Source organism: Guyanagaster necrorhizus (assembly GCF_019112545.1).
Source record: "Guyanagaster necrorhizus MCA 3950 unplaced genomic scaffold BT62scaffold_21, whole genome shotgun sequence".
Taxonomy (NCBI): Eukaryota; Fungi; Basidiomycota; class Agaricomycetes; order Agaricales; family Physalacriaceae; genus Guyanagaster; species Guyanagaster necrorhizus.
In genome coordinates this window covers 549,152-561,702 of record NW_025064900.1, presented here as the reverse complement: position 1 = coordinate 561,702, position 12,551 = coordinate 549,152, and positions in this window count along the sequence as shown.

Below are 12,551 nucleotides of genomic sequence, written 5' to 3'. Positions count from 1 at the left end.
TTTGCAAGAGTCAGAGCTGTCAAATGATTCCAGTTCCTTGACTTTAGTGCAAATAGTGGCTAGCTTAAGATTATTGAGGAAAGCAGAAACTCCTCATAACAGGTTCATGAATTCTAGGAACATATTCTGCTGATTTAGATTGTTGTTTCCTGCAAGGCCATTAGCTGGGCTATTGGGACCACTTGGATCACCTGGATCATCTGGCTCTCCTGGAAAAGGGTTTGGTGGATTACCACCTAGTTCCCATTAGATGGGAGTATGAGTAGAGGTGTCTTCATTTCCACTCTCCAAGTCTGAGCTGTCTGAATTTCTATATATATTGCTCAGAGATAAAGGGTTTGTCAGGGTGTCAGTTTAGATGCTGTATATCAGGCTGGCCTGTTGGGCTCTGTTGGTTGGGATGCTAGTAGCATCAAAAGGGTTAGAGGAATCATCATAATGAGGTTGGCAGACAGTGAAGCTGGAGTGAGTGTAGGTTTCTCTATGGGAAGTTTGTCCTCTACCAGAGGCTGATCCAAAAAGGCCTGGTTGTTTCTTTGAGATGGATGACAGGATGTCTTCCATGGAAAACATGTTGTGATGGATAGGCTGAGTTTGTTCAGGATTGGTTTCTGTGGATTGGATAAATGTAGTAGACATGATAAAGATTTTGACTCAAGGGTTTGAGTTCAAATATACTGTTAGGAATATGCCAATCAACTGGACTTGAGTGCATGCATGGAGACCAGTAGTGTGCATGGGCATTAATAAAGCTATTGGCAACATCTCCCTTGAGTTGGGCCTAAGGATTTGGATGGACAGAACAGAGTTCTGTTGGAGAAGTGAAGAGTATCCTTTAGAGCAGAGTCCATTGGATGAGGTAGAGAGGAGTTGAAGTGAGCATGAAGTGTAGATGGCTATCCAAGTTGATATTCAAACTGAATAGTTATAATGGTTATACATGACTTTATATACTAATAGTAGCTAATTCCAAGTTGGATTCCATTGGGTTCCAATGTTAATATTTGCTACCAAGTTTGGGGTCTAGATATTACAATGTGAAATATGAATGTGAAATGATAATGGTGAAAATGAAATTAATCAATAATGGGGAGTGGCCAGAGTCTGATGAGTTTCCATGATTGAATCTGTAGTTGGTTGAGGTGACATGGAGGCTGGTGGCATGTGCATAACACATTTCTCTGGAGTAGCAGGGGACATCAAGCTGAATAGCTTAGTGTGTGGATCAAGAGAGGTACTGACACTGTTACAGTCAGACATTCTGATACATTTTAGGATTTTTTAGATATACTGTGGTTGAGAGAGCATGAGTGTTCAGTTTAGATAGTCCCTGTATATTTCAACACCAAGGAGGAATGAAGTTGGATCTAGATTGTGAAGTTTAAAGTGGTTCTTGAGGTTATTGACAACATATTGTACAGACTCCATGGACTTTGCAGCAATTGTTACATTATTGACAAACACAGGGATGATAATCCAAGCACCATCTCTCTTGTACACTTATATGCTGTGTTCACAGCACACTCTGTCAAAGCCCATCTTGGTCATAGCACTGTGGAGCTTTTTGTGCTATTCATGCCTAGCCTGCTTCAGTCCATAGATGGACTTGAAGAGACAAAGCATCCAGCTCTTATCCTTTGTCTCAAATCTCTCTGATTGTTGAAGATATACCTCCTCTTTCAGACCATCATTCAGAAATGCTGATGAGATATCCACACTCCAGAGCTCCAGATTCTCAAGTCCAGCAAGAGTGAGGACTGTTCAGATGGCTGCCCATTTTGGAGTAGGAGAGAAAGCTTCAGTGTAGTTAAAACCTGGCTGCTGTGAGTACTCTTTTGCAACATAGCATGTCTTGTAGCATTCAATGGATCCATCAGAGTTATGCTTCACTTTAAAGACCTATTTTCCACTTATAGCCTTTTGTCCTGGAGAGAGCTTCATGAGCTTAAAGGTGCTACTTTCCTGCAGTGCATTCAATTCCTGCTGAGCTGCCTCATACCATTTTTCACTTTCCTCTCCTAGCCAAGTCATTGCCTCTACAAGTGTCTTTGGCTCATCATTGGATGCAGATGCTTGGTTTGCCATTTTCACTGCTGTCTGAAATGCAAGTTCAAGAGCTTCTGTATATGTGATATAGTCATCATCATGCAATACAAAGATCATTCCTGTGACAATGTCTATCTCAGTAAGCTCTGACTCAGCAGTAGTTTCATCAATGGAATCAGAAACAGGTTCATCTGAGTCTGGTGAGTTTATTGCATTGGTGCCAGAATATTTATGGCAAAAACCACACCCAGTGTTTGGAGATGGAATTATAAGGCCTTTAGAGTCATATTGTGGCTTAAAGCATGTCTGAGGATGTGAGAGTGGTAAAGAGAGTATAGAAGATGTCAGAAGACTTGATAGTGGAGTAAGAGATGATTCTGGAGGTGTTTGCATATCTGGTGGAGTGAATGAAGCTGGTCTAAATGATGAGAATGATGATGGTGAAAATTGCTCAGATGGCAGAGATGGCTTATCAGTAGGTATGTTCTCTCCCTCTTGATGAGGCATTGTCACATTAGGTATAGCAGTATCTGTGCTGTTATGTCTGTTTGTGGAAGATGTATTATTATTGAGGGGATTTATAATGTTTCTGTGGTTTTCAGAAAATACACACTCATTGAATACAGTGTGGCTGAAGGTAATGAACTGTTGTATAGAAGGGTTCCAGAATAGCCAGCCTTTTACTTCCTCTGGATACCCAACAAAGATACATTTTTGGGTATGTGACTCTAATGCTCAATGTCTTTTCCTTCATACTAGCATATATGCAAGGCATCCAAACACATGAAAGTGAGATATATCTGGTTTTCAATGATTTTGAGTCTCATTCTGTGAAGAGTGTTGTGTTTGGAAGAGAATCTGTGAGAATGCAATTTTGAATATGGATAAATACTCAGAGAGTGAGGTTCTAAAATGATGGTGGAAGATATGACTCATTTAACATAGCAGTGATGACTTCTGCAATCATGCAGTTGACTCATTCTGCTGTGCCATTCTGATATAGTTCATCAGGTTTAGTGTGTTGCCTTTTGATCACATGCTCAGTACAGAAGTCAATAAACTCCTTTCCCATATATTCACCATCTTTGTCTTTCTGAAACTCAATGATTTTGAATCCTGGATGGATATTCTCTGCATATGCTTTGAACTGCTTGAAGGCATTAAAGGCATCACTTTTATACTTCAGAGATGTGACAGCTCAAGTGTCAGATGCACTGCAGATAAATGTTATCCAGTAGTGATAGCCCTCTGGAGTTGCAACAGGCATTGGACCTTTGATATCACTGTATACTCACTCAAGAAGGTGTTTCTTCTGCTCTAAGGGGCCACAAGGAATATTGTGGCAATGCTGTTTGCCAGTGAGACATGGTGTGCAGATAGAATCAGTTGGGGGACCTGACTCTCACTTCATTCCAGTTACTAGCTGCTTTGTATGCATGTGCCATATAGTGTCCATATTTTAATAACAGCAATATTTATGCAAAAGTGTATTGTCCATCTGGCAGGTACTTGTGGAGCTTGAGTTTACAATGATAGTGGCTGATTTTGAGAATGAATGTGTGGTAGCATTGATATAGTCAATATTGCTCTCATTTACAGTTGCAGTGAATCAAATCTTTTCATCTTGGCTGAAAGTAACATCTGATCCAGCAATTGAGATCTTGAATCCCTTTTCTCATATGAGATGATAGAGTGATAAGAGATTACTTTTCAATGCTGATACATGCAGTGTGTCAAAGAGTTCCACCACTGAGTCTTTCTCCTTCTGAATCTCTGGCTCCGGTACTACTGACCCAATCTCTGCTGAATAAATGACTGAATTGTCTGCAAGATGAATGGAAATGACATGTGGAGCCTAGAGTCAGAACCATTGTCAGTGAGAGGTCATATGATAAGAAGCACCTGTATTGGTATTCCAATGAGACACAGCAGGCAATGATAATCAGTACTTGCTTAGCTAGCAGTCTCCTTCTTCATCTCAGCAGAGTTAGCTGCTTCCAAATCCTTCTTTCCAGCCTCCTTGTGATGATGCTTCCCAGTGGTATGGTCAGTGGCATGTTCACAGTCCCATTTAAGTGAGAACTTCTTGGTTATACACTCTTCCTCTGCATGATTCTTGTGAAGGCACCATCCACATTTTACAGCAGCATTGGTAGCTGGATTCATGGCTGAATGGAAAGGTGTGGCTTTAAGAGCAACAGAGACTGCTGGATCACCAGCATGCAGCTTCTGATTGTTTTCTTCATTGTGAAATGCAGTGCAGATTCCTTCAAGAGTGAGCTTATCAGAGAGAAGGAATAGTGATGTGATGAAGTTTCCAAATTCAGGCTGAGAGAGTGCATGAATCAGGGCCATAATAAGAAGCTCTTCTTCTAACTGCTGGAGGCCAAAATGAGCAGGGCACAGAGCACAGATATAACTCATGATTTGAGTGCCCTGACTGGCAGGATCTGTGTTGGGATAGCAATCCTGAGCGAGTACAAGAATGTACTTGAAGATACAATGCCAGTCAGTGGCAGCTGACTTGGATCATGATCTGGACTTATTTAGTATCTTGTAGAAAGATCTTGAAGTAATACGAAATGTATTTAAGTAGAATGTTTCTCTCTCAAGAGGCTAATTCTAGTTCTCTGTTACATTACTCTGCTCTCTACTTACAACAGGTTATGGGCCCTGGCCATAAGTGAACTTATATCACTACTCACTTCACACCCTTTTATACTTTACATACACACATAGAACTGCATGGATAGCCAGTCCATGTATAGAATTGACCCCCTTAAGGGTCTGGAAAACTATCTGACATGGAAAATCAAGATGATTGATATCCTAACCAATTTAGGACTAATTGATTATGCAGATGAAAGCATTCCGGCCTCAGCAGACATGACACTGGTGGCAGATTGGAAGAAGAGTGATAGGAAGGCTCTTTCAACAATAAGATTGCAGGTTTCTGATAGCCCACTGGTATATATTGCTGGTTCAAAGACTTTGGCAGAAGCCTGGAAAGCTCTGAAAGATATGTATGAGTCTAGGGGACCCATGGAAATTGTTCTTGTCAGAAGGAAATTCTTCAGAGCTCAGTGCGAAGAAGAAGGAAACATAGAAAAGCATATTAGAACTTTAAGGTCCTATCAGGAGGAGCTGGCATCTCTTAAGCAGAAAGTTGAGAAGAAGGACTTCTCTATTACACTGCTTATATCACTCCTGGAATCATGAAATTCATTCATCTCATCAGTGGATACTGCTGACTTGAAAGATTCTTACAAGTTCATTTTCTGAATTCTTCAGGAGGACATCCGACTAAAGGAAAAGACTTCTGATCAGACTACGACACTTGCAGCATATGACAAGAAGTTCAATTCAAAAGTCACATGTTACAGTTGTGGGAAAACTGGTCACATCAGAACAAATTGCCTAAATGAGAAGAAGAACTCTAGAAAGTCATGGAAAGAAAAGGGAAAGGGCCAGACTCAGACACATATTGCTAAATTGGACTCAGAAGAAGATGACTACATATTTTGTGCAACAGATGTCACACTTACTTCACTCTCAGGAGTATCATGGCTAGAGGACTCTGGCACTACCAGACATATAGTCAAAAATAGATTATATTTTTCTGACTATGTTAAAACTCCAGGACATGAAGTCATTAGTGTAGGAAAAACCAAAGGTTTAGGAAGAGAAACTGTCAAGATTAAAATGATTGAAGGAGAAAAGATCACTCTGGTCACACTAAAGGAGTGTATCCACTGTCCTGATGCACCATTCAATCTTATGTCGATAGGGTGCATTACAGATGCTGGATTTGAACTCAGATTCAAAGAGTTCAGAATGGATATTATCTCACCACATAGCAAGATAATCAGCCATGGAGATAAAATATCAAAGCTGTACAGCCTTAACATCATTGTTTCAGAAATAACCCAGGCTCATACTATGAAATCAGCCCGATCATGGCAAAAGTAGCACAAAACATTAGGCCACTTAAATATGGGATCAGTAAAGAGACTATTTAGGAAGAAAATGGTCAAGAGGATGGATATAGATGAGTCAGCCAAGCCTCAGACAGATTGCATAGCTTGCATAAAAGCTAAACATCATACCAAGCCATTTTCACAGAAAGCCAAAAGGAACTATACTGAAATAGGGGAAATGACATTTTTGGATCTATGGGGGCCAGCCCAAACTCAGGGTATCCATGGTGAAAGATATTACATAAGCTTCACAGATGGAAAATCCCAAAGGACAATGCTATATTTTTTGAAGTCAAAGCAAGATATGAAAATTTGAAAGAAGATCCAGCAGTATCAAAAATACATCAAAGTCCACAAAGGGAAGGATCTGAAGTTTATGAGGATTGACAATGGAAAGGAATATGTCAATGAAGAGGTAAAGGAATACCTCCAGGACAATGGCATACAGTTGGAATTGACTGCAGCATATTCTCCATCTCAAAATAGAGTTGCTGAGAGAATAAATCGGACTCTTGTGGAGCATGCATGCACCATGCTAGAAGAACATCACTTACCAAAGTTTCTATGGCCTGAGGCAGTGGCATATGCCACATATTTGAAGAACCAATCACTAACCAGGGCCATCAAGAATGATTTAACCCCAGAAGAAGTGTTTCAGGACATGAAACCAGATATTTCAGCACTTCAGGAATTTGGAGTAAAGTGCTGGATGTTGCAGCAAGATAACAAGAGGTCAAAACTGGACCCAAAGTCAAGGGAATTTATTTTCACAGGTCTTACAGATGAATTCAGGGCCTGGAGATATTATAACCCTCAAACCAGGCAGATTCAGACCTCAAAAAATGTTATATTCCCTGAAAACAACACTACAGAGCCTATAGACACTGACTATATAGTCTCCCACCCTTCATCGCTTGAGAGGGAGTCAGAGAGCAAAGTCAAGCAGACTTCAGATGGAAATGATGGCATTTTGGATGATTCCATGGATGCCAGAAATGCCAAACCAAAAGAGGAAATAGCCCCTGATGTGTCATTGATCAAATCAAATTTCCTAATATAGTGTGGAAAAGTGATCAAGCCATGTGACAAATCAGTCCAAATTGCATCAAAGACTCAACTGAGTTACTGGACACTTCATAATCCAAGTGTATGAGCTGTGAAAACATCGGAACAACAGCGTACCTCAGAAGAATCATCTTTGGAAGCCATAAATGTTGCAATAGACTATGCATGCATTGGGGAAACTGCAGATAACCTCAGTGATGAGCCATTAAGTCTTGAAGAAGCCAAGACAAGGTCAGACTGACATCATTGGAAGAAAGCAATGGATGAAGAATACAATCTATTGACTTCTCTAGGCACATGGCAGCTGAAAGAATTACTCAAAGACAGATCACTTGTGGATTGCAAGTGGACTTACAGATTGAAAAGGGATGGTGATGGAAAAATCACCAGGTACAAGGCCAGACTTGTTGCAAAAGGATTTTCACAGGTACCTGGCATTGATTTCTTTGAGACATATGCACCAGTTGTCAGGCTGGACACATTCCATCTACTCATGGCAATTGCTGCTCAAAGAAACCTAATCATTCATGGAATGAATGTTGTTGGAGCTTACTTAAATGGTAAACTCAATGAATCTATTTACATGGCACAGCCACCTGAATATTCAGATGGGAGTGGAAAAGTGGCACACCTCAAATTAATGTTGTATGGACTCAAGCAATCTGGCTGAGTTTGGAATGACAAATTAAATGCTACATTTTTGGGACTTGGATACATCAGATTGATCAGTGATCAATGTGTGTACATCAGACAAATGAGTTCTAGTCCCATAATCGTAGCTGTACATGTCGATGACATGACATTACTTGCCTCAGATGATGAAACCATGTCTAAAATGAAAGAAGAGCTTAAGAAGAAGCTAAATGTCACAGACATGGGGGAGATTCAATATATATTGGGCATGAAGATAGATAGGAATTAGGACAAGAGCACTATCACTCTATCCCAGAAGGCATATATTCTCAAAGTACTTGAGCGAATGGGCATGAGTGACTGCAAACTGGTCAAAATGCCTATGGACCTGAATGTATGGCTAGAGAAAATTCTGACAGAAGACCCACAAGGTGTTGACACAGCCACCAGGCAATATTACCATACTGGTGTCAGATCACTAATGTATGCGGCCAATGGATCCTGGCCTGACATTGCACATGCTGTCACCAAATTAAGCAAGTATATGCAGAATCCAGCTGCTGAGCATGTCACAGCTTTGAAGTGAGTTTTCCACTATCTGAAGGGAACTCTAGACTTCAGAATCACATATGGAGAGACTATGGATGAGCTGATATCTTATTCAGACTCAGACTGGAGAGAAGACAGAACAGATAGAAGATCAACATCTGGTTATATCTGTACCTATGCAGAGGGAGCTATTACTTGGAGTTCAAAGAAACACCCCATCATAGCCTTATCCACTATGGAAGCAGAATATATGGCCCTTGCACACACAACCCAGGAAGTAATTTGGCTATGAGCACTCTTAACTGAATTAGGGTTGCCATCTTATAAAGCAATGACTATTTCTATCAACAATCAATCAGCAATCAAATTTGCCAAGAACCCTATATTCCATGCACGATTGAAGCATATAGACATATGGCACCACTTCATTCATGAGTGCATGGCTTCAAATGAAGTCAAAGTTCAGCACTGCACATCAGAGGAGAACTTAGCGGATATATTCACTAAAGGCCTACCAAGACCATTACATGAGTATTTATCTGCAGGTATTCTAGGAACTCAGAATTGAGGGGGAGTGTTGGAATAGCAATTCTGAGCGAGTACGAGAATATACTCAAAGATATGATGCCAGTCAGTGGCAGCTGACTTGGATCATGATCTGGACTTATTTAGTGTTATGATTTTTCCATTTTCTTTTCATTTTTATTCTCTTTTGCCCAGAATGACCCCTATCCTTGCTTAGTCAGGGCACCTAGGCCAGCGCTTAGGACTGTGGGAAGCTTAATCAGCAACCCAATCAGCTTTCACTAGCACACGCTGCTGTGTGCTGTGAAGGGAGAGACAATACTCCTTTTGTCAACAAATTGCAGTGCAGCAGTAACAGCACAACAGCTTTTGTGGAGCACTTGGCAACAGCAGGGATAACAGCCTCATGACAGACAATAACTTTTATGAACATTTATTTATAGCACGATACAGAACAGTATTTAAGTAGACAGCTTTCACTGTGGTAGCTCAGCATTAAGCTAAAGTTTATTCTTCACTATCTTATCTCGAGCTACTTGCAAACACCTTGACAACACAACACTGGTCACACATTAAGTGAACTCTGACAGTATAACCTGAAGTGCGAGGTTCTATCAGTTTATCACGTGTCACTAGTCACATGAAATTTGGGCTTAACAATTAGCTTAACGCTTATCATTCCCTTCCTCAAGCCCAATTGTGCTGAGGAACCGAATGTCCCCTGCTCTTAATCCCTCTGATCCAAACTTTACCCACGAGTTCTTTGAACTCCTAGCTTCTATTATAGAAATCTTGATCGGTCTTCTGGTGATCATACAGCTGTGTCGAGGACATCAATCGATCACAGCTTGGGCAATCAGGCACTATCATGAATTCCAATGCATCCGGATCATCCTTCGCAATGTCACACCAGACCTCCCCCTCCATGACATTCCTGCCTCTACCCAACCCTCAACGTCTCGACAGCCCCACCAGCCAAAAGGACCTGACTCCGAAGACATCTCTGGGAGACCATCTGAGAAGTGTACTAGGGAAGAAGAGGAGCAGTGTCACCAGCACACGTACCTCCTGTGACCCTCGCCAGCAGTCATCAGAGACCCTGGAAATCCCTGGGCCACAGGGTTCTGATGACCCCAATCCAACACTCCCATCCCATCCCCCCAGCACAGCATCCCAGCAATCAGGACCACAACTCCCATCTCTAGCACCGGCATTGGGCACTGTGCTAGAGACTCCTTGGATGCCTCACGGGTGGCTCGAGGAGCCAGTCCTAGGGGTCGAGAATCCCATCATACAGTGTCAGTACGAGACAAGAGCACTGACAACAGAACAAGGGTCGATAATGACCCCTACTGGAATGACGACAACAGCGAGCACCACTGGTGGTGAAATGCTGCCGTTGAGGCCGACCGGTTGGAGCACCATGCAGCTAGCGGTAATCCTAGCAGAACAACAAGCATACAAACAGTACCAGCAGGAACATGGGCAACCGAGGCCCCCGATGCGGTCCGCCCCCAAGCGAACCAAATTCGACCTACCCATGACCTTTTTGAGTATCTCGCCAGACAGGTATGTATCGACAATGAGATCTATAGGGAGAACAACCTCTTTGGGAGGTATCTACGAGCACGAGAGGAGGAGCGGCGAAGGAGAGAAGCTGGTAGTGACAGAGCCAGCACCCTTGTCAACACCAGCACCATCGACACCCCCTTCTGAGAGTCCAGCACCCCCCCCACTGAGCCCGACCCATGGGCTGAGCCCATCACTGGAGTCATCTGGGTGGACAGCATCCCGAGGGAGGAAGCACTCAACGACAGCCGACCGCTATCATACAGGACCGATACCATTGCAGAGACTGACAGTATTCCTGACTGGGGAAATGGTATACCAGCCGAGCAGGGAATGATTGGAGGGGACAACAAGCATATCGACCCAACCAGGGATCTCAAAAGGATCCTCAATGGGCCAATTGCCACCCTCTTCCTTCGACCCCACTTCTATCGAAACTTCCATCAATATAGCAGAGCAATGGTGGCAGCAGCAGCAGGGAGAGAGGCCGAGCAGCAGCAGCAGCAGCCCGAGCAAGAGCCTTCTCCTCGCCCTGGGCCAGATGACACCAGACCTAGCACCCAGCCTCAGCACGGCCATACTGGAGGCCTACAATCTGCTCGACAGTTCCCTCCTCGAGGGAGAAATACTGAGCAAGGACAGTGACGTGGATGACGAGGCAGAGACAGAGGGCCCCAACCAGGTAGTTGAAGACCCTCTCTCTGAATACCAGAGAAGCTTTGAAAGACCAATAGCAGAAGAGGTATTAAGGCAAGGAGCACACGAGGTGCATGAGCAGGAATTCATTCGGTTGTACCAAGAACAGGTAGCTGAATTATGGAAAGACGACCTTTGGTTAAGGTTGTCTTTGGGACAAAGGTATACTCTCGCTGACCATGTCGAGTGAGAGGAAATTTTACAATATGCGGCCACTGAACGGGCCATTTTTAATTTTAATCAAAGATTTTTGCATTATCAGATGAGACCATTACCACTATACAAGCTGAAGTATGGCAAGCGATCAGCTCCAATGCCATGGATGCTGAGCATATTGCTGCCCAAAACGGCAAACACGGCACCATCAACCTGAACAGCATCATCTTGATATTCGTATGCCACTTCTGCTGTCCTCAGTATGGCATCTTGGCTTGCCAGAAGCCAGCCCCAAGCTGCCTAGCACCACCCAGAACGATGGAGGCTGCCTCCCATCCCGCGATCATTTGCCGGACAGCCACCACCAGACAAGGCAGAGGGCAGCGGCGATAAGCCACCCGAAGCACCTGCCCCAACTGAGGATGACCTCGAGGCACTCGCCCAGGGGTGGATAATCAAGAATGGCTGAATCATGTGAAAGGAAGCACGCAAGCCAGGGAGCCCCATCACTGATGACAGGTCTCTTCATTTGTTTCCAGGACCCCCAAGTGGATGGGTGCAGCCACCTGATGGTGGGATCCCGAACCCGATGGTGGCACTCGCTGCCGATGCCCAAATCCTTCAAGTCAAACCCATTCTCTGTGCTGAACCCCATCTTTTCAAAGGAGCATCAGACGATATTGATTGCTTCCTGGTTGACTGCGACCAATACTTTCAAGTTTTTGCCACATACTTCCTTGCCGACATGTATAAGGTAACCTCTGCCATCACCCATATGGCAGACAAGGCCAAGGTGTGATGGATCCTGATCACCCCATCATTCTGGTCCACCACACGGGATCATCATCGATATCCCACATGGCCAGTCTTCAAACAAATGATCCGGGACAAATTTACAGATCCAGTGGTTCAAGAAGTCCACAAGCAAAAAATGAAGGAGTACAAGATGGCCAGCAAAGCGGCCACAGACTACTTCAATGAGCTGGAACGACTTGGCAGGCTCGCTGGAGTATGAGACAATATTGCCAACACTGAGCAGATAGTAGAATACATGAAGATGGGACTACCATCCAACTATCTCATCACCATTTCAGACCTGGGATGTGACATCCCAGTAGGCTATGATGAGTGGAAGGCCTGAATCATTAGGATGTATAAAGAGCGGCAACAGCAGAAAGCAGAAGCAACTACTTTGGCCTACGGCTATAGAAGTCAGGGACAGGGCCCGAAGCCCTCCACCTCCAGCATGACCACGTCTGCCAAGCCCGGCGGCTCGACCTCAACTTCTTATGGAATGAAGCAAACTGGTATGGGCACGACATATACTGGAACAGG